Source organism: Aotus nancymaae, unplaced genomic scaffold, assembly GCF_030222135.1.
Source record: "Aotus nancymaae isolate 86718 unplaced genomic scaffold, 86718_ANA_hifiasm-v0.15.2.pri h1tg000030l, whole genome shotgun sequence".
NCBI classification, from domain to species: Eukaryota; Metazoa; Chordata; class Mammalia; order Primates; family Aotidae; genus Aotus; species Aotus nancymaae.
This window is the reverse complement of record NW_026988443.1, coordinates 3,983,289-4,005,739: the sequence shown is the minus strand read 5'-3', so window position 1 is coordinate 4,005,739 and position 22,451 is coordinate 3,983,289. Positions and strand designations below refer to the sequence as shown.

At 42.1% G+C, this 22,451-nt stretch overlaps 1 long non-coding RNA gene and 1 other non-coding gene across 2 annotated transcripts in view; one reads left to right on the top strand and one right to left on the bottom strand.

Annotated features, from left to right (window-relative positions):
• Positions 1 to 3,388: 3,388 nt before the first annotated feature.
• Positions 3,389 to 22,451, bottom strand: part of LOC135277199 (uncharacterized) — a 140,378-nt gene continuing 121,315 nt past the window's right edge. The window contains exons 2-4 of the long non-coding RNA XR_010344770.1: positions 10,256 to 10,375; positions 7,377 to 7,459; positions 3,389 to 7,237 (exon numbers count right to left, since the gene is read on the bottom strand). This is a non-coding gene — a long non-coding RNA (uncharacterized LOC135277199). The remainder of the gene's footprint in view (positions 7,238 to 7,376; positions 7,460 to 10,255; positions 10,376 to 22,451) is intronic.
• Positions 19,782 to 19,884, top strand: LOC135277355 (U6 spliceosomal RNA). The gene has a single exon (XR_010344970.1). It is a non-coding gene; the product is annotated as a U6 spliceosomal RNA (small nuclear RNA).

Sequence of the window (22,451 nt, the reverse complement as noted above, 5' to 3'; positions counted from 1 at the left end):
AGACTAATTTGAGAACAGTTGGTATTAAGTCTTCTTTAAGTATTTAGCAGTTTTCAGCAGAGAAGCCATCTGGTCTTGGACTTTTCTTTGTTGGAAGACTTTTTATTACTAATTCAGTATTGACATTTGTTATCAGTCTATTCCAGTTTTCTCTTTCTTCTTGGTTCAATCTTGGTAGGTTGCATGTGTCTAAAAATGTATCCATTTCCTCTAGGTTTTTAAATGTATTGGTGTATAGTTGTTCACAGTAGTTTCTAATGATCCTTTATATTTCTGTGGTTTTATTGTAACATCTTTTTTTCTGATTTTATTTATTTGTGTCTTCTCTCTTTTTTTCTTAGCTAATCTAGCTAATAGTTTGTTAATTTTATTTTTTAAAGCAGCTGTTTGTTTTATCGATCTTTCCTATTTTTTAAGTCTCAATTTTGTTTATATCTGATCTAATTTTTTGTTTGTTTGTTTGTTTGTTTGTTTTGAGATGAGGTCTCACTCTGTCACCTAATGCTGGAGTGCAGTGGTGCGATCACAGCTCACTACAGCCTCAGCCTCCTGGGCTCAAGAAATCCTCCCACCAAAGCCTCCCTAGTACCTGGAAATACAGGTGTGTCATGCCATGCCTGGCTGTTTTTGTTATTTTTCTGTAGAGATGGGGTCTTATTATGTTACTCAGGCTGGTCTCAAACTCCTGGGCTCAAGGGATCCTTTCACCTTGGCCTCCCAAAGTGCTGAGATTACAGGTGTGAGCCACCCCTTCCAGGACTGCTCTGATCATTACTACTTTTCTCCTACTAATTTCGGGTTTGGTTTGTTCTTGCTTTTCTGGGTCTTTAAGGTGCATCATTACAATGTTTATTTAAAAATATTTTTGATGTAGGCATTATTGCTATAAACTTTCCTCTTAATACTATTTTTGCTGTCTCATAGGTTTTTCTATATCGTATTTTTGTTTTCATTTGATTCAAGATATTTTTGAATTTTATTCTTAATTTTTTCCTTTTCGCATTGGTCATTCCAGAGCATGTTGTTTAATTTCCATTTATTTGTATAGTTTTGTATGTTCTTCTTGTTACTGATGTCTTATTTCATTCCATTGTAGTTAGATAAGATACTTGATATGATTTTAATTTTTAAAATTTTTTAAGACTCGCTTTATGTCTTAACATATGGTCAATCTTGGAGAATATTCAATGTACTGATGAAAAAAATATGTATTCTACAGCTGTTGTGTGGAAATTTTCTATAAATGTCTGTTATGTCCATTTTGTCTATGGTGCAGTTTAAATCTGATGTTTCTTTGTTGATTTTCAGTCTAGATGCTCTGTCCAATGCTGAGAGAGGCATATTGACATCCCCAACTATTATATGAATTATAGTGTATCTCTCCCTTTAAATCTAATGATGTTTGCTTTATTTACCTGAGTGCTGTAGTATTGGGCATATATATATATATATATATATATATATATATATATATATATATTTCTAATTGTTATATTCTCTTGCTAAACTGACCTCATTATTTTATAATGTCATTTTTTTTCTTACAGCTTTAAACATGAAGTCTGTTTTGTATGATATTACAAGTATAGCTACTCCTCCTCACTTTTGGTTTCTGTTTGTATAAAATATCTTTTTCTATACCTTCACTTTTATCTACATGTGTCTTTATAGATGAGGTGAGTTTCTTATAGGCAGCATGTAATTATGTCTTGTTCTTTTTATCCATTCAGCAGGTCTATGTCTTTTAAGTGGGAGAATTTATTAAACTATTTTTTGTTCTTAAATTCTATAATTTCATTACAATGCATATTTATTACGGTTTTCCTACTCATGACTGTTTGTACTTCTTCAATTACATCTTTGATTAATTCCAAAAAATTATTGGACCATTATTCTTGAATATTGCCTCTTTCTCATTATCTATTCTTTTCTTCTGAAATTCTCATTACATTTCCTAATTCTATTGTTCAGGTCTCTTAACCTATTTTCATATTACTACATCTTAACCTCTATGTGATGCACTCAATTTTCTCAGCTGTATTCAAACCACTCTACTGAGCTTTTTATTTCAAATAATATTTTTTATAGAAATTCTATATGGATCTTCAAGCCTGCCAATTATCATAGTGTTATTTTTTTCTTATGTAAATTATTCCTGCTTTTATATCTTTAATCATTTTAATTCCTCCTACTTTAAAGTCTATTATGAATTTCTCTGCTAACCTATATTCCTGGTATTTTAATTTTTTAATATTTATTTATCTGTCAAACCTTATATAGCACTTACTATGTCCCAGGCACTTACAAATATTAATTATTCAATATTGTTCTGTTGGCTCTCTAATGTTATTTCTTTTGTGTGTGTTTTGTAATTTTGGATTATGGGTTCATCTTCAGTTGTGCTTAATCTGTGGAGCTCCTGTGGCATGGGAGCAATGAGAATGTTCCTCCACAAGAATTGTGTTTTCTTTTGCCAGGAATCCAAGGACTAACATTCACTTAGGAAAAATTTGTATGTTAATTCTGCAGTTTTGGTTACATGAAAAACAGGAAAATAACATATTTGAATTCTAATTTTCCATAAAGTACAGAATAAAGTTTTAAATTTCTTAAGAGTAGTTAGTAGTATTATTTTCTCAGAGCCAAAGCAAGGAAATACTTCCTTTTTTCTTCATGTTAATAGTTCTAATTTTTTTCTCTAGCACCCTATCTGTATAGGTCAGCCTTTCAAGTATCCTGGCTCAGGTAGAGTTTTCAGTTTTAACTCTGCTTCATTCAAACCCAAGACTGCATCTCCTATCCTCTAATTTGACTAAAAACTTAATTACCAAGTATAATAATACACTAAATATTATACCAATATAATATTATGTTAATAATACACTAAAGAAGTGTGGAATGCCACACTTTTTCTCCCAGGGTAGCCACAGCATGAGCTCATATGCTTTTCCTTGTTTTACAGTTTCATTTCTTTTTCTGGCACCTGGTGATTCTCCATTCTTTACTAAAGGATTAACCATGCATTTTGACTTTGTTGTTATAGTTTGGGTAGCATTTCTTTTTTTTTTTTTTAATTGCATTTTAGGTTTTGGGGTACATGTGAAAAACATGCAAGATTGTTGCATAGGTGCATACGTGGCAGTGTGATTTGCTGCCTTCCTCCCCTTCACCTGTATGTGGCATTTCTCCCCATGTATAGCATTTCTAAGGATATACAGCTGGAGATTTTTTAGATAATCCTAGTTTGCCATCAGGATGGAATTAGAAGTCCTTTGGAGGGTTTTAATCAGGGGAAATATATCATTTGATTTATGCTTTTAAAAATATTTCTGATGAATTCAGGGAGGCTGACTGAAGTGAATTGAGACTACTAAGCTTATGTCTGAAATCAGTGTGAAAAAATGTTGTGATCTATTAGAAATGTCAACCAAGACGCAGAAAGCAGAGTGACAGCATGCACATCACATATCCTCTAATGCTGACTGGTCTCCCATCTTTCACTTGGAGAAACTGAGACACAGAAATTCATTGACTTGCCCATAGTCTCTCAGCTGGGAGGTGTATTCCCAAGGTATGCTTTTTAGTCATTTTATTCCACAGATTCTTCATTTTAATTGCATTATTGAGGTTGTCATAGTTTATAGACTGGATTCAGACTCTCATTAATTAAACATTTCTAGACACCATAGACTTTACTCAGTACTGACAACAGAAAGATTAATAAGAAATGGCCCCTGCCCTTGAGGAGCTCATACTCCAGCAAGCTTTGAATAACTAAAACAGAAAATAAGGGCTATAGCTACTGAATATACATGGTGGTCTGGAAAAAAACAGAGAAGCACTTGCTTGGAGAGGTCAGAAAGGTGAAATTTAATCTATGCAAAATCTATTCTGGTTTGTTTGGTCGTACATCTAGTTCAGGAGTAGAATAAGATAATGTTCTATTTATAACTTTGTATTCATTCATGTCATTCCATAAATATTTACTTAAATATTTGCTGAGTTCTCTCCTTACATCAGAATCCTCATGGCAAAAGCCAAGGAAGGATGACTAAGGAAAAGGGTCACTCATGGGTGGCTACAGGACAAGTTCTCCCAAGATTATAGGTATTAGGCAAAACAAGGCTGATAATAAAAATATATATAAGGATTGGATATTTTGATTCACAGCTACATCAGGCTCCCAGAATTCTTGTGCACTCCCTCCTTCCCCTATCAAAGCCTTATTTTGGAGAAAATACCTGTATCAAACATTTATATCTCAATGTGAACTTGAATTTCAACATATAACTCAGAGGTCATTGCAGTTTACATTTTATAATAAATAAGATATTTTACATATACTTAAGATATTTTTATATCAGAGAGAGTATAGATATTTGGGGAAGAGCAAAGCCTTTATCATGTCACTGCTCTATCTCCCGTGCTTGTGCCCAACACTCGGAACATAGTCAAGGTATAAATTGTTTGATGCTTTAGAAAACTCCTGAGCCCCTCTTTAAAATCCTCTCAATCCCACCTCTATCTCCAGCCACTGAAGAAACTGCTTCCACCTAGGCTCTGACTATCTCTATGCTGGTGCAATTAGATCATGGGTCTCACTCTAGGTCTGCACTGAGTACCTCTCACTTCCTGCCCAGAGGTATCTGCAGCTCAGGTTAGCCATTTGAATCTGCTCTGTGCTCAGCATACACTACTTAGAAATGCAACCGAGTCATCTTTAACCAATGGGGACCTGGAGACAATGGATAAATGCTTCCCTCTTTGGTCCTTTGGACAAAGAGTTATCTGGTACTTTCCCATAAAGCTCCCCAAAAAGTCCAAGCAGGACTTGTCCATAGTGACGGTGGTAGTCCATATGGTAGTCCACAGTGGTAGTCTGCATGAACAATTGTCCACAGGTGTTGACAACTTAATAATCCATGTTGCATTAGCTTTCCCTCCTTCTCTGATCATTCCCTTGCCCTGTGCTCTTGGTTCCTAAGATCACATTCCCAGATAATCTTAAAAGGCAAGCCTTTGTCTCAGGCCCTGATTTCTGGAAAACTCAGGCTAAGACTGTTGGGTTTTTGTTATTTATTCTGCCCTTAAAATCCTTCTAATAGGCCAAAAGTTGAAGTTGTATTAGTGACTAATCTAAAAGTTCAGCTGGAGTCCCAAAATGTCACTGTCACTTTTTTCAAGATACAGCCACTTAAAATTAGCTGGTCAAAGAATTAGAACTGACCCCAGAGACGAACCTGCACTTGCTCTTTAGAAAAAGTTTAAAGGATCTTTCAAACAATTTCCAAGTATAATTTTTCCAAGTTTTCTGATTGCAGATGTGTCTGGCAGCAACACTGCCTGTGTCATCGTGCTTTTTTTTTTCATGTGGGTGTGGGTGTTTTATTTTTGTTTTATCTAAAACACAGAGAAGTCAGTTCAGTGATACAATTTATCATGACCTCAGGAAGCCAATATGAATAGAGCCTCCCACATTACTATTAAGAGGACCATACTTAGCTGGATATCAACCATTGCCTCATATAGGCAGGTCCATGTTAACTGGGCCAGAGAGAAGATATATTGTAGGATCTCAGCTACCCACTCCATGGAGGCTCCCAGCCTGGCTAGGTGATGATGGCTATTGAGCAGGGTGGGGGTATGCTGCTTTCACTCATGCTTCCTCTACTTAACCAAAGGCCAACCCCTTGCATGTCACTGGTACCCTAACTCTAGTTAACACATCTGGGGAGGATTCACCATGTCACATCCAGCCTTTTCAAAATATGGTTAGGCTTGTAGACTTCAGTTTGGTTGCTATTCTTCCAGAATCCTTGGAATCAAGAGTCAGGGTCCCGTGCAATTCTTCTGGGAAAGGCCACACAAAGTAGTAGCAGTCCAAAATGTCTGCAATCCTGGGCTGGCTTGCCTGGGATCAACTGGGCACCACCATCACTGTCTTCTAAAGCTGGAAGGTACATTTTCCAGAATCTCTTTTGTTGTATGGTTTCAGGTAAGTCTTTGCCAATGAATGGAATGTCTGTGACTTGTGAATATCTTACATTCATAGTCCACAGAGTTCTGACCTATACAGCAACCTCTGGCTCAGACTTCTTGGACCAGACACAGTGGCTCATGCCTGTAATCCCAGCAATTCAGGAAGCCAGTGCAGGTCAGGTGAATCACTTGAGCCCAGGAGTTTGAGACTGGCCTGGGCAACATAGTAAAACCCTGCCTCTATTTTCTAAAAAAAAGAACCTAATACACACTGAGAGGGATGGAAGACATTAGATAATTGCCACTATCTGGGGTTACTCAAAAATATTTCTTGCTCCCCTGCCACCCACCATGGCCTGTTTCTTTCTCAGTAGGTTTCTTAATATGTGGGGGCTGCTACCAGAGCTTTTGGCCTTTTCCTAGTTCAGGAGTCTCCCTATTGTGTCCCAGGGCTTTTCCCATCAGTCTCAAGGCCCTATTCCCCACTTCCTCCAGGAAACCTCCAGATTGTCATAGCAAGAGTTTCAGTTGGTTTGCCTACTAGTCCAGAATTTCTGAAGTGTAAATTCAGATTAGAACACACAATTTGTAAGACATGATCCCGTCCTTCAGGGATTTCAGCCCTAGATAAATGTTTGAGGTGATGACTAGCCCAGTGACCCTGATTTGATCATCACACATTTTATTTAGGTATAAGAATATCACAGGTACTCCCAAAATTGTTACAACTATTATTAATCAATTTAAAAAGAAAGATTTTTTAAAATGTCAGCCCTTAAAAAGTGTAACAGTAAAGGAAGAGATGTCACCAGGCAGGGTGGATTCATTGTCAGAGTCATTGTAAAGGCAGTCAGGATTTTCACAGCATAGAGGAAGGAGGATGACTCTGGGCAGGGGTAAATGTGTTTGTCTCTGGGATAAGGAAGAAAAGCTGCTTCAGGGCCTCTCTACAGCAGCTTCTACGTGGGACTGGTCCCATAGAAACTCCTCAGTAAGTATTTTCTGCAGGCAACAAATGTCTCCAGTGGAAATGTTTTCCTTGGAAAATTCAGTAGGTCAGTGGTTGTATTTGTTGGAACTTGCATTCATCTGCCAGTAGCAGTGGCTTGTACAGCCTGATGAGGTGGGCAGTTAAGGGCAAAGTCATCAGAGATCCAGGTTTCTGCCAACCCTCTTCTGCACAGTCCTTTGTTCATGGTGTTCCTTCTCAAAGTTATCTTATAGTCTGGGATGACTGCTAGAGATCTAGACATCACGTCTGTGTTGACATGAGGGAAGAAGCAAAAAGAAAAGAAGCCTAGTACATCTAGCACAGGAGTAGAATAAGAAAATGGGCATAAAAGGCACATACTATCCATACGTTTGCTTCTCAAGGGGTTTTTTTTTTCAAGTTCCACCTAACAACATCTGTTTATATCTCATTGGCCACCTCTAGCTGCAAGAGAGGCAGGAAATGTAGTGTAGCTAGGCACATTGATATCTGAAATAAAACCAAAGTTTTGTTACTACGAAAGGAGGAAATGCATATTTGGCAGGCAGCCAGGAGTCTCTGCCACAGTGGTTAAGAGTGTGGGCTCTAGAAGCAAATCTGGGCTCAGGACCTGACTTTGCCACTGAGTAGCTGAGTGACTTTGGGCAAGTCACTTAACCTTCCAGAGCCCAGCTGACCCATTTGTAAGACATGAAGAGAAGCAAAGCTGCCTCATGGGGTCACAGTAAGGATTAAATGAGATGAGCATTTAGGGTGACCCACACAGCATTAGGCTCATACTTAATGCCAGCGATCTCAGTATCTTTCACCATCTGGACTCAGCAGGTGACCTGAAATAGCTTTACTTTGTTCCTGGGACTGCCTTCACTGACACTCTGCAGAATCTCCCTTTACCATCCCTCATTGACCTTACCAGCTGATCTCACCACTTCCTTGTCAATCCGGTCTGGCTCAGTCCAGTTTAAAACTTTAATCTACCCTATGTAAGGCTCCTCTCTGCAGTAGGCTGTCAGCGTCCCCTCTCCCCATCACTCATGTTTCTAGGACATGCCATGAGCACCCAGGGCCTGAGGATTTTCCTTCACATACAAGGTGCATCAGATGCAGGAATGAGTGGCAGCCGTAGGAGCAGCCTTCAGTGACAGAAGGTGGTTGGAGGATAAATATCCAGTTTCCTCAACCCTTGGATGGACAACTCTCAGGTGGATTGGGCTACATGACCCATGGCAGTAAACTGCTAAACACGGGACCTTTCTTTGGCTTCCTTTCCTGACTAACTGGATTCCCACTTCCCTATCCAAACTTTCTGGGATCACCGCTCAGATAAACTCCTCACACCAGAATCCTTGACCTGGGCTGGCCTCTGCAGGAACCCAACCTGAGATACCTCCCCATCCTCTTGCTCAGGCTCACCCAGGGCTTGGAGACAGAACAGTTCATTCTCCTTTCTCTCCACATTCCTCTTCTGGGCTGTAGCTTCTTTTGTAGACAAATAGGGAAAGAGATGCAGGGTCTTTTCCACTAACTGAAGCTGCTGTAAGTCCTCTTTTCCTCCTCAAACCTCTCCATGGGCATCTGAATATTGTTATTCTCTAGAGTTTATAGGGAGGAGTCAAGAAGCCACTGCACTCGTTCCTACGATGGACAATGCCCTCCAGATGACCTCTCCCAACCCACTCTCAGATTCCTACCTCTGAGCTCCCACGCTACAACCTCTGGCTGGCAAGGCCCCTTACCTGCCAGGTGGTCTCCTTGGCTAAGTCCTGCTGACAAGACCCAAGCCCATCTACATTTTGCAGCATCTCTGAGCCCATAGGAAGCACATGCTTGCCACACTGAATGGAGCAAAGTGCCTATACCATGACCACCTTCTCTCCTTCCCTGGGAGTACCAACTGCTCCCACTGACCTCCCACCTCCAGAGTTCTCTAGACAGAAACTAGTTCCAGTCTCTTCATTGCTGTATATCCCCAAGCTTCTGAGAATACCGGCTGGGCTATCCAAGGATTCTTGCATTGGAAGCTCCAGAAGGTTTTGTCAAATCAGCAAGTATCCTCCCAGGGAGTGAGATGCCTGCCTCCCTTTATTTATACAGAGTTTTCTTGTGCTCCCTTGCAAGTGCCAACAGGGGAAGCCCACTATCAAAATGACACATCACCCCCATTAGACTGATGACTCATGGCTCCTACAAATTCCTTCGCATGGAGAAGGAGGGGAGGGTGGTGAAGGTAGCAGAAGCATTTGTCACCTCTTAGTTGACCCTGGGGAATGAGTCTGGTGGCTCCCTTGCCGCTGTCTTTAGGCCGTGGGAGTTCTTAGTGCCTATTTTCCTGAGTATGAGGCTTTAGCTAGAGTTCTGAGATAACGGGATAATGTCTCACAACTCTAGCTGTTACAATGATTGTTATTGTTTCTTTCACAGCCATACTGAACATATTTAGTTAAGGTGCTCCCCTTCCAGGCAGTCCTCCCAGCTTTTACCCTTGTAGAAACATGGTCACTTTCTTCTTACCTTAGTGGCTCCACACTCTAATTCCTGACATTCCCCAGAATCTCACTCAGCTTCCAATCCTGAGATTCCAAATCCTAGATGGCATTCGAAATTTTCTGTAGCTTTTAGAGTCAGTCTGTCCAGAGGTGGAGTGTGTGTGTGTGTGTGTGTGTGTGTGTGCATATTTATGTATGTAGATGATCTCCAGAATCTGTAATGGGAAGGGAACTAGGTGATTGAGGGTTGGGATGTAAGATTCACACCACGCCTATTATACATTATTATGAACCAATAAACTAAGCCCTATTATAGGTACTTTACATACAATAATTTATTTAATTATTATAACAACTCTGTGGTAGATGTTATCGTTATGCTTATTTTAGAGACGAGGAAGCTTTGTTTTCATTTTTTACCTCAGGCTTATCTATTTAAGTAAATATTGAGATAATGAACAAATGGATAAGTAGATGGATGGGTAGACAGGTTTAAGCTTCTCCAGGTGAACATAATTCACGCCTCCAGTTGAAACCCTCTGCCCCGAAGTTACCATCACCACCTCAACAAGTGCTAAGGCTTTCCAGAAGACTCATGCAGAGGGAACAGGAGGTACGAGAACCCCTTGGTGGTAAACTCTCCCCGTGTGTGATTAAAGCTGAACTCCAAGAAACTCAGGTGCTAATGAGGCCTGGACCAGCTGCTAGAATTAGCACATTATTGTCTCTAGCTCAGTAAATCACTGTCTCCCTGACGAATGGTTCAAGGATGCTAACTGTGAGTCACGCTGTACAATGCCTGAAGAGGAGATGGGGCCACCAAACAGGGCCTGAAGGTGTCAGATGAGCTCATGCACGTTTTAATGGGCCATGAGAGTCAGGTAGGAGAAGACCCCGGCTTCAGCTGTAACTTGATTTCCTAACAGGAATGAGAAGAGAAAACACTTCGCATCAAGGTGACTTCACTCAATTGCTGCTGAAAACAAATGAGATCATGTCTGTAAATGCCTTTGAGTTCTTCAAAGCAAGTGAAACACCCTCCAGTTCACTGTGAATTCCAAGCCTGCAGGTGCATGCAAACTTTCTCCCTCCCATCTAGCCTTCCTTCCAGAGCCATCCCCAGAACCAAATGCATGAAGTCAGCAGATCTCTCTTCTCACCTGGAAATAACCATTACTCACCTGAGTTAATGGGTAAAGTGAGGCTTCCTTTACTTCGAGGGTCACTAGGAATAGCTATGCGACCTCCAGCAGATGCATTGATATTTCTGGGACTGTTTGTCCATGTCTCTCTCTTCATCTGTCAGCCCCACATTCCTCTGCTTTGATCTAGTTCTGAACAAGCTCTTTCATTGAGGTGGTAAATGACTGCCTGAAGCACCAGGTCTCCATCTAACCCCTACCTCCGAAACATCCCCATAGGGGGAAAACCCTTCTCCCTTCCCTGTTTTCATAAAAGTCCTTAGATGGCTTCTCATAGGCTGGCTTAGGTCATGCCTCCTAACCTGAACCTATCCACAAATAGAACAAAAACACCTAATCAGAACAATAAGCCAATCATAGAGCCAACCCTAGAGCCCAGGAAGCAGAGTCTGCCCCATCTAAATCACAAGAGCCAAGAAGGGTGGGAGAGAAATCCCTTAAGGAAATGCAGTGTGGACGCTGGGAAGATCCCAGGAACAGATGTCCAATTCAGACTCGTCCAACTCTGGTTCGGTAGGCTCAAGGTAAGATACAATTTATCTAATGAAAAGACCAGGGCAGGCTGGCTCCAGGTGCTGTTATGAGTGACATATAAAATCATAAAATGGCAGAGCTAAAAGAAACCTCAGGATTCTCATCCCACCCCTCATCTTACTGGTGGGGAAGCTGAGCCTCAGCGAGCAGTGACAGAGCTGGGTCAGACTGCCACCCAGGCCCCTGACTCCAGGCCCACAGGGCAGTGCTGGCACAGCCCAAGGGCAGAGATGTGTGCCTTGCTCTTGAACTCCCTGAGTGCATTTTTGAAAATTCTCTTCAAAATGTGAGAGTCAATATCATATCGTACTGTAGTTTTGCAAAATACTATCACTGGGAGAAATTGGATAAAGGGCATATGAAATCACTGTATTATTTCTTACAAATGCATGTGGATCTACAATTATCTCAATATAGTGTCAATTTAAAAACTATGAGAGGATTTTCAAAATGCCATAAAATGGTACAGCCAGTTAAGACAGTGCTTTGCTTGGCTCACAAACCACTCTCACTTGAGCCTCACTTGAAAACAAAATAAACATCTCTCTAGAGAAGACCAGAAGTGGATCAGTTGGGTGATGGATGCCCTAAAAGCCCTAATGTGGCTGGGCATGGTGGCTCACGCCTGTAATCCCAGTGCTTTGGGAGGCTGAGGCAGGTGGATCACTTGAGATCAGGAGCTCAAGACCAGCCTAACCAACATGGTAAAATCCTGTATCTACTAAAAATTAAAAAAAAAAAAAATAGCTGGGCATGATGGTACGTGCCTATAATCCCAATTACTCAGGAGGCTGAGGTAGGATAATAACTTGAACCCAGGAGGCAGAGGTTGCAGTGAGCCAGATAGTGCCACTGCACTCCAGCCTGGATGACAGAGCGAGATTCTGTCTCTAAATAAATAAATAAATAAATTCCCTAATGTGATCACCATGCAATCGATGCATGTAACAAAATTGCACATGTATGTCATGCATTTGCACAAATAAAAAAACTGAATAATTTTTTTAAGTGTATCAGAAACAGCTATAAGGGATAGGATGAAGATGTTATTACAGCCACTGGTCTATTGTACTCTGAGTGTGGGGATGGAGGTGACAGAGAGTTCAGGAATGCAATCACCACATAACAACAGACAGGGTTCAGAACCAGCTCACAACACAAAACAGGGGCTGCATCAAACCCGTTCATCCATGGTGGGTCATAATTCTACACTCATAATGACTGTTACAGATGAAATGCAGACAGAGTGGCCAGAGAAACAGAGGCAACCCACAGCCACCTGTTCAAAACAGGATCTGTGATAACCAGGCAGCCAATATAAGAGCTGCTTCCGAACTGTCCAACCTGGAAGAATGAACACAGAGAAGGGAAAATGCTCACACTCACAATTCACTTTCCTTCCCTCTCCTTCTCCATTTTGTCCTGAGCCCTGGTTTCTGCTCTTCACCAAGTCGACAAAATTCATCCAAGACTGCCAGCAGTTCTTCCCCGAGAGGTTAAAGACAGTGTAAGACTGTTTTCTTACTGCCTCTTCCTCTGAGAGATCCATTAGAAAAAGGTGTGTTAAAAGGTCCTTGGCATTTTCAAATGGTGATTTTTCTCTAGAAGTTAATTGCCACAACCCTCCCACCCCTGTGTACTCAAAAGACCCAGAATATTCATTATGAAGGGAAGGGCACCAGGAACCACCGTCCAGAGTCTCCTGGCCCCGGTGCCTCCTTAGATATTTCCGTCTCTAAGGATTTGCTCCATTTGTATTGTGTGTCCCAAGTTCGTTTGGCCATAAGCATTCCTCTAAAGAACCAGGACAAAAGTTTTTGTCCTCATCTGAAAAATGAGCGAGCACAAGAACAGAGAGGTCAGAAACTTCCCCTGAGATCACACAGCCAGCCAGAGCCCACGCTGAGCTTAGACTCCAGAGTCCTTTTCCTAGCATGCTTCCCCCTATTCCTCAAGGCCTCCTTTTGACATTTCAAATGTAGAATATAGGGAGAAAGCTAAAATCCACTTCCCTCAAATTCTAGCTAAAGTGAAGAAAACCTCAGCCTGTCAGGATGACATCATTAGAGGATACTTTGGTTTCCTGTACTTAGTACAGCTCCAAGACTCAGATAAATAGTATGTTTAAAACAAAAGTTTCATGGACTCTGAATTAGAAGTGACCTTGGGAATATTATCTAGCTCCTTCATTTCTCAGATAGGAAAACCGAGGTACAGCAAGGAGAAGGGATTTGTTTCAGCCTGTGGCAGTGACCAGGGCTCACAACTGTAGCATCTAGCATTTACTGAGCCCTCACCCATGCCAGGCACTGAGCTAAGCAGTGGACATCATCACCCGATTTAATCTTCACAACAACCTTGTGCAGTGAGCACTTTTAATTTTATCCCTGTCTTACAGATGAGGACAGAGAAGCTGGGAGACATCAGGTAACTTACCAAAGTCTGCACAGCTGGTGAGTGGTTGCATCTAGAGTTGAGGCCAGGTTGGGCTAACTTCCAAGGCCACTGTCAGGATTACATTATGCTATCCTTACCCTATCCAACAATCGAATAGCTTCAGAAAGTATATTACATGAGACAGATTTCCCAATGTCAGACCCTGGCTCTACAACTTCCCACCCAGATAGCATTTAGCTACTTAACCACTCAGAAATTCAGTTTCTTCATCTGCAAAACTGGCATTATAACAGTAACCACTTTGCAGAGTTATTGTAAAGACTGAGAGAACCTATACAGATCATCTATCCCCATTCTTGGCCATAGTAGGTACTATATTGTTTGTTTTCTTGTTTCCTGATTTAAAAAAAAACAGAAGTGTGTGTGTGTGTGTGTGTGTGTGTGTGTGTGTGTGTGTGTTTATACATAGATATACGCTGCATACAGTAACCATTCTCCAAGATGACCCCCTATGATCCCTACCTCCTGATGTTCACATCCTTGTGTATTCCCCTTCCAATCTGTACTAGAGTCTGTGTGACCCACAGAACACAGCAGAAATGAAGTATTTTATTTCCAAGACCAGGTTATAAAAGACTGTGGCTTTTTCTTGATCGTTTCTTTCGACCTACCTATTTGATCATTTGGGGATGTCTGCAGTCATGTTGTAAATGACTCTATGATGAGGACCACATGGCATGGAACTGAGGTCTTTGGCTGAAAGCTGGCAGGGAGCTGACTGACACCCTCCAACAATCATAATCATGGGCTTTAGAAGGATCCTCCAACCCCAGTCGAGACTTCAGATGACTGCAGCTTTTGCCAACAGCTTGACTGAAGCCATTCCTGAATTCCTGACCCTCAGGAACTGTGAGAAATAATAACCATTTGTTGTTTGCAGCAGCTGAGCTTTGGAGTTACTTTCTATACTGAAACAGACAACTAACATAGCCTCACTTTATCTGGTGGAAATGGGATGGAGGGGAGGGTTGTGATTGTAGATCTTTTGGAGTCTTGGGTTGAGCCTCAAGTTTCAGTCCTGGCCACATTTCTCTCGCTTAATTAAGATTTGCCCCACTTAACCTTCCATCTACATCTTCTGCTTGGCCTGCTTCGCTGGATTTCTGCATTTAGAAGATGCTTTTAATTGTCTTTAAACAGAATCTTGTTCCAAGCCATCAAGCAACAAAAACAAAGGTGTTTGCTGTGGTGGGAAATAAAAGCGTTCTTCTCATTTACATGTCAGCCGAGGAGAACAACATGAAAGCATTTTGCAAGCTTTCTTGAATTTGGGCTTGTATCTTGATTTTTTTTAAGTGCAAATCAGCATCCAAGCTCAAACCTTGGGGTGGCAGAAAAATTTAATTAGAAAGTGGGGATGTTTTACATAAATTTGTTTCTTCCTGCTGTTTTCTTAAGGTTGACAGGATCACCCATCTGCTTAAAATATAATTGAGTAGGGAAGTGAGAAGAAAAAAAAATACCTAGTCTGAAAACTAAATTCCAAACCAGAGGCCTGGCGGTAGCTGCTGACATTGACTTTGAACAAGGGGGTCTTTGTAGGCCAAAACTGGCTTGTGTGTTAGAAGATTATATCATCAGCTTCCAGCCTGTGGTAGTCATGAGGGATATTCACAGATATCATGGTTTTTCTCCTTTTGGGTACAGGGTAGGATTATAATTGCAATTCTCTCTCCCCTTTAAAGTTAGCAAGGCCATGTAACTTGCTCTAGCCAAAAAGATGTAAGCAGAGATAATATGTGTTACTTTAAGACCAGGACACACCATTCCTTTTCCTCTGCCACAGAGATTGTGAAAGCATCTGTTGAGATGAAACCACCTGACCTCTGAAGAAAAAGCATTGCAGCTAACCCATACTAACCATATAAGAGGAGTGATAAATATATTTTTGTCATATTATGCCCATGAGATGTTGGGGATGAGATGTTTGTTACGTGGCATAATCCAGCTTACTTGACTGACACAAAGATTTACAAACTTAAGTCCACAACTTGTTCCAGCTTTACTCATTTAGTGAACATTTACCAAACCCCAGCTCTATAGCAAACATTTTGCTAGCTCCTACAGGCAGCACCTAGAACAGTATCAGGTCCCCGTATTTGTGCCAAAAAACTGTTGAATAAATAATCGTATTAATTACTATTATCAGCATAATGCTTGGTGCATAGTAAGTGCCCAATAAATGCTATATTTGTCTAATTCCTCCAATGATTCTAAAACTTGATACTACCACTATATTCATCCTTACATATAAGAAAAATAGAGGCTAGACATGGTGGCTCATACCTGTAATCCCAGCACCTTGGGAGTCCAAGGCGGGTGGATCACTTGAGGTCAGAAGTTCAAGATCAACCTGGCAAATATGGTGAAATCCCACCTCTACTAAAAATATAAAAGTTAGCCAGATGTGGTGGTGCATGCCTATAATCCCAGCTACTCAGGAGGCTGAGGCCAGATAATCTTTTAACCCAGGAGATGGAGGTTGCAGTGAGCTAAGAAGGTGGTCCAGTGTGGGCAAAAAAACAAGATTCTGTCTCAAAAAAGGAGAAGGGGAAGGGGAAGGGAAGGGGAAGGGGAAGGGGAAGGAGAAAGAAGGGTAAGGGGAAGGGGAAGGGGAAGGGGGAGGAGAAGGAGAAGGAGAAGGAAAAAGAGAAGGAGAAGGTGAATGGGGAAGGGGAAGAAGAGGAAGAGGAAGAAGAAGGAGAAGAGGAGGAGAAAAATAGTTTGAAGAGTTTAAATCACTCACTGTAAATTACATAATCAATAAGTTGCACACCCAACCTAAACTATAAATCCATAGTTTGTGTCCTTAACCATTATCTTACACTGTTTCTAAACAAGCAAATGAATAAGTGAGAATAAGGGTAAGTGTCTGTCCCTGAAGGCTTTACAATATAGTAGGTGACTGACATGCAGAAACAATTACAATTCAAAGTAATCTAAGCTGGAGGAACTGAGAAGGTGTTACACCAAAGATAGCATTTGAGCTGGGTATCAAAGATGGAGAAGTTCAGACAAGCTAATAGACAATGAGAGGGCATTCCTAGCTAAGAAGATGGCATATTCAAGGGCATGATGGGCAGTGCCACACAACCAGGAAATGGGCCACATCACAGGAATGAGAAATCCCTTGTAATTTCTTACACCATGGAACCGGGCCAAGAAAGTCCTCCATCACAACAAAGTAGCCAGGAGTGAGATGAGAAAGGCAGGCACCTTGCTGACTACATGCCGTTCAAGGCTAGTATTCATTCTATCAATCTTTATTAAGCCTATCTACCAGGTCTAGCTCTGTGCTGACCCTGGGGCTATAGCAATGACTAGTAGGGCATTGCATGCCTATGCTACAAGCTTCACAGGCCGGTGTGCCTCAAATAGAAGCTGCACAGGATCAAGGCTCAAGAAGAAATCCTAGCCAGATGACTGACCTTTAGGAAGATTTTGAACAAGAGGCCAAATCTCTGAGGCAGAAGTCCAGCCTCTTCTCAGCCAGTCTTTGTCCTGGTGGGCAGCCAACCATGTCAAGTTGTTTACCTGGACCTCAGAGTGTCCAAGAGAGGCTGAGTCAGCAGATGCAGAAGACATCCTCACTGCCCTTACTTTACCTGGTCCCTGAGTGCTTCGCCATTATTGCACTAGCATGAGAAGCTGGAAAAAATCCTGGTAGCATAACTATATGATCACCGGTGTTTAAGGGCTGGCTGAAAAGGCTTCAGAGTCTTGCAAGAGGATCAAGTTTCCACGAAGCCTGTGTCTGCTTGGCTCTGCTTCAAATGCCACTAAATTCCTGCCAGAATTAAGGAGAGAGATTCCTCAAAATCCTTTTCACTCAAGGTGTGCCAGGAATAGGCAAGGATTAGATCCATCATACACAACCTGTGTTACTATCCCTCTTTCTCTTCCTGGGATCAGGCTGGCTCGGGGATGTTCTGCTTGGCTGCAGAGGGATGGACAAAGTGGGCCTAAAATCTGCATCAGCAACACTAAAAGGTCAAGTTTTCAGATCTCCAGCAGACTGAACTGACCCTCCAGAAACAGATTAATTTGCCAAAAATCAATTCATCAACAGCCAACATGCAAAACAACTGATTTTCCAAAAGTCCAGCAAACAGTTGATGAATTTAGCAAATTCATACTTTTTTTTCTACATGTCCTTACCTATTACCCTGCCTCTGCCTCCACCTCTTGAATATTCATCTTCAAATTTCTATCAAAATGACCAATGGAATTGAACACTCAATGAACTGGTGATTCAGTGTGTTGAATCTTAGCTAACTAATTTTCCACAAACAGTCCCTCACCTGCGGTATACACAGGCCTATGAATCGCTCTTCTCTCCAAATGGAATTCAAGAGTGCCTGTTAGAAAGGGGTTCAGTCCTGATCCACCTAGGAGGTCTGAATGTGGGAGGTTTGTCGCCATCCTCTATTGAGGGGTGGTGACATCCCTCCCCAGGGTGGAAAAGAAGCTTTGGCGTTGAAAGCTTGCCTGCTGTTTGTTTACTTGAATTTGGGTGCTTTCTCTGACCTCACTGAAAAGTCATTATGGAAGAGCAGGCTCTTGGCAGGTGTGTACGCTATAAGTGACATGCTTTAAAAACACCTCGTGTAAATCAGATATTGCCATAAAATGGAAATTGCAGCTACAAATTGCATACTTATTACAGCAGTGTCTGATATATGAGGCAATGTTGATGCTATATAACAGGTAGCCTGAGAAATAGAAAGTTACATGTGGCACATAAAAGATAATTATTTTTCAATCTGCAATAATACAATCTCTCTTATTTTTGACATCGCAGAATCCTACATCAAAATTGGAAAGATTCTTACGGACATTATCCAGCCCTTCATTTTACTGCTAAGAAGGCTGAGGCTTGTGAAGGGAGGAAATCTGCCCAAGGTCACCCAGAGCCTGGCAGCGCTGCTTTCTTGACATACACCCACCATCTAGAGGCTCCATGGCTCTGTCCACTTTCCTTACTAAGTCTGTGGAAACAGGAAGTCTACTTGAGTCTACTCCACACCAGGGACCAGACACAAAGCAAGAGACACATGATCCCTGTCATCAAGAAACTCACATTGGCCACACTGGTGGGGAAGCTGAGCCCCAGGGAACCCCCACAGGGAGCAGTGACAGAGCCGGGTCAGACTGCCGCCCAGGCCCCCGACTCCAGGCCCACAGGGCAGTGCTGGCACAGCCCAAGGGCAGAGGTGTGTGTCCTGCCCCCTGAACACCCTGAGTGCATTTTTTAAAATTTTCTTAAAAATGTGAGAGAGTCAATATCCTATTGTACTATTGTTTTGCAAAATACTATCATTGGAAGAAACTGGATAAAGGGTATATGAGATCACTCTATTATTTCTTACAAATGCATGTGGATCTACAATTATCTCAATATAATGTCAATTTAAAAACTATGAGAGGATTTTCAAAAGACATAAAATGGTACAGCCAGTTAAGACAGTGCTGTGGTTGGCTCACAAACCACTCTCACTTAAGACTCACTTGAAAAGGTGATGGACACCCTAAAAGCCCTAATGTGACTGGGAGTGATGGCTCATACCTGTAACCCCAGCACTTTGGGAGGTTGAGGTTGGTGGATTACTTGAGGTCAGGAGTTCGACACCAGCCTGACCAACGTGGTGAAACCCTGTCTCTACTAAAAATACAAAAATTAGCCTGGCATGGAGGCTCATGCCTATAATTGTAGCTACTTCAAAGGCTGAGGCAGGGGAATCACTTGAACCCAGGAGATGAAGGTTGCAGCGAGCTGAGCTCATGCCATTGCATTCCAGCCTGGGCGACAAGAGCGAAACTCCGTCTCAAAAAAAAAAAACTCACATTTGTGTGCAGTGTAAATACAATATTTGGGCTTTGTCTCTGCCTCTTCCTCATTCTGTATCCTTGGGCAAGTCATCTAATCTCATTGGGTCTCAATTTCTTGGGTGTTTTTTTTAAAAATGGGGGTCTCACTATGCTGCCCAGGCTGGCCTTGAACTTGTAAGCTCAAGTAATGCTCCTCCTCAGCCTCCTGAATAGCTGGGACTACAGGCACAGGCCACTGTGCTCAGCTCTCAGTTTCTTGGTCTGCAAAATGAAGCTGATTTCATCTACCTGTCTCAAAAGGGCATCATTTGGCAGCATATATACTAAAATTAGAACAATACAGAGAAGACTAGCATGGTCCTTGTGCAAGGATGTCACACAAATTTGTGAAATGTTCCATATTTTTTAAAAAAAGAATTAAGACATTCTAGATAGGATCATTAAAGATGATATTTAAGCTATCAAGAGCCATATTCATTTCAGACTCTACAAAAAGACCAACACTGCAGGAAGACAGTGAGTGCTATTGCAGCTCAGGGTCAAAGCGACGTGGCAAAAAGTCCTCAAGAACTATAGCCTCTTCTGCAGATCATCTATCCTGCAGACATTGCCCCAGATTTATCATCCCAGAAGCTATGCAGAGCTGCCCTCTCCCAGCCACTCACAGGGTCATGATCATTCCCTCTAATTCAGAGTTACTTTCTTATTTCAGAATTCTAAGGCAATTCAGTGGTCCACGTGTGCACCTCTAAAACTGCCACTGCTAATCCCATCTCACAGAATGTAAGTTACCTGAGGGCTGGGATGTTTTGGTCTTTCATTCAACAAGTATTTATGGAGAGCCTACTTTGTGCCAGACTCAGAACTAGGCACTGCCATGCTGTAATGCACAAAGAACAAAACAAACTTTTGCTTTAATGGGTGCATGCAATTAAAAAATAGAAAGCTGGGGTGGGGAGAAGGAAGAGGGAGATAATGTCAGAGACTGGCAGGTAGTATGACAGAAATGAATGTAACTGGCTGATTTACTGACTAGGAAGCTGTGTGTGATTGGATGGCATTCAGCCGGTATACACATATGCTGTCCCAGTTGTAAATGGCTAGCATCTGTTTGGATTACCCAGTGATTGTACCAACCTTGTTGCTAGAGATGTTTAATGCCACCCCTGGTGTGTGGTACAGCATTAGTCAAGCAAGGCATGTTTAACAGCACAGCACTGAGCAACAGTTGTGTAAGGAGAGGTTGGCCATGAGTGATGCAAGGGAGGACTGCTCCAGGGGACAGAACCAAAAGGTGCAAAAGACCTGTGGCAGGAACTAGCATGAAGTAAGAGAGCAGCAGAAAGAGGGCAGCCAGGATAACACTGGAGCACAGGAACCTCCGAGGTCAGCCAGGTGGGAGGGAGATAAGGAGGGGAGGTGGGCAGGAGCCGCCTAAGGGATTTGGGGATTCTCCTCAGTGTGATCAGGAGACACAGAGTCCTTATAAGGAGACTTCTAAGCAGGGGACAGGATTTGGGTTTTCATTTTTACACAAGCAGCCTGGCTCAGTAGAGAGGCAAGAGTGTATCCTCAGTGCCTAGAATTGTGTCTACCACATAGCATGTACTGAATAATCTACTATCAAATCAAAGAATGAATATGCTGAACCTTCTCTGGTGCTGAATGGAGCCATTCATGATGTGAGTTTAGCTTCTTTTAGATCCTCTCTCTACGGTTGTTACTGAGCAAAAGTGAATGTCCTCACTGACTCTAGCTGCAGATGGTGCTTGAGCTGTTAGGATGAGCCCCAGCTTTGATGGTGGTTCCTAAGGCAGGCTGAGGGTCGTACACGCCAGAGCTCCTCACAGGGCATTGTGCTTCCAGGCAGAATGGACAACTCAGATCTTTATCACTCACAGACGTTAACATGCAGAAGCCCACGCAGAGGAGCACCTATGTTTAAGTGGGTCTCTCTGCAATAATGGTAAAATTAGACTGTCATTCAAGAAAAGTGCTTGCTTGGGATTGCCATTGGCACCTTTGAAGTTGCAATCTGGGGTTTGCATGTGATTTTCTAATTTTACAGACTTTATTGCTGCTTCTCAAAGGTGTTTTATCATTGCAATTTTTCTTCTTTCCCCCTTGTCATTCCCCCACCATTCCCAACAGTCATACATCCCAGAGGGAAGGTCCTCACCATCGTGATCATCTTTTTGCTCAGAGAGTGAAAAGCTCTCTGAGGGGGAGGTGGGGCATGCACAGGAGGCCACAGTGAGAGGCCTTCAGAAACGGCTAGCACCATCTGTGGTTGACACTGTGGGTGGCCTAACCAACACATTTCCCCCTCTTCTTCTTCCTAAAATAATCCAGATTCTTGTCCAGGTCTGCATGAAGCCAAGTGTTTCACAGGAAATTAACCCCGCCCCCAGCTCCAGGGACAAGTCTGATTGCTTTGGAAGTAATCCCAAAACCCTTGCAAAGATTGACTCAGGAAAGGTCATGTGACCAAACTGAGCCAATGAAAGAAAAGGAGAAGCGTGGGAGAGAGCTTTGTTTATTTATTTGGCAAATACTTATTGAGCACCTACTATGTTCCAGGCACTGCTATTAAATGCTGGGACTGTAGAACTTACTATATGCAGGAGATAGAAAGAAGTCATGACTCTGTGAAGAGAGACAGACAATAAACAAATAAATCATAAAATATTCATAGTATTTGACGATGATCAGTGAAACAAGGTGAAGTAAAGAAGAGACGGAAAGAATGAAAGTCCAAGGACTGCATTTTTAAATAGGGTCCTCGGGGAAGGCCATTCAAGGGAGGTGAGGGATTTGTCAAAATGAAGTCTGTAGGGAGAGCATTTCAGGCAAAGGGTCCTGAAGCAGGATGGGCTTAGCATGTTTGAGGAGCAGCAAGGAGGTCAGTGTGCTGGAGTAGAGTGGACAAGAGGGACAAGAACAGGAGAGGAAGTCAAAGAGGTGACACTGAGG